The sequence below is a fragment of the Benincasa hispida genome, chromosome 7 (assembly GCF_009727055.1).
Source record: "Benincasa hispida cultivar B227 chromosome 7, ASM972705v1, whole genome shotgun sequence".
Lineage (NCBI taxonomy): Eukaryota > Viridiplantae > Streptophyta > Magnoliopsida > Cucurbitales > Cucurbitaceae > Benincasa > Benincasa hispida.
This window is the reverse complement of record NC_052355.1, coordinates 17,346,607-17,347,462: the sequence shown is the minus strand read 5'-3', so window position 1 is coordinate 17,347,462 and position 856 is coordinate 17,346,607.

Genomic DNA, 856 nt, shown 5'->3' with positions numbered 1-856 from the left:
TTGTAATTATGCACAAAATATTAGTTGGTAGTGAACTATTATTAATTCATCTATAAACATCTTTTTGTGCTAATTTTTTTTTATAATTATTACTTTGTAATATTATATAATTTATAATACATGACATAATACAAATTTTACTTTTTGAAAAATGAATTGAGTTTATGTAACATACTGTGCTTCTAAGTGTTTTTATCTTTATTTAATATAATTCTACCTTTTAAAATCCAAAATTCATAATTTAGATACAATGAAAACGTAAAAATATTTTTCAGAATTTGTACTGTTTCAGATTGTCTATTAAATATATAATTGTTGAATTTAGTGAATTTGAAAATATAAAACAACAAATTCAGTCAACATGAAAACATAAAATATAATATGGATTCTCTATCAAACAAATATATGTTTGTTTTGTTTTTCTTTCTTTCTTTACAACTTCTTTGCTATTATTTGCATTTTTCTAACTAACCACTTAAATTTCCTAGCCAAATTTAAAAACCAAAACAAATTTTTTATTTTTGGTATGGAATAATTTTGTTTTTAGTTTTCAAAAATTATGTTTGTTTTCTTACCATTTTTTTACTCTAGTTTTCAAATCTCGTAGGTAAATATTTTAATTCTCAAATCAATTTAAAAAAAAAAACAAGTTTTTTGAAACTACTTCATTTTAGTTTCAAAATTTGGCTTTGATTTTGAAAATTTTCTTAATAGAAACAAATCATAAAAATCAATAAGTGAAAATGTGAAAAAATGTAAAAAAAGTGAAAATTAGTGTTTATAGGCTTAATTTTTTTTTTAAAAAAAATAAATTAACTATCAAATGACCTTAATTCCTTTTTTTTTTTTTTTTTTT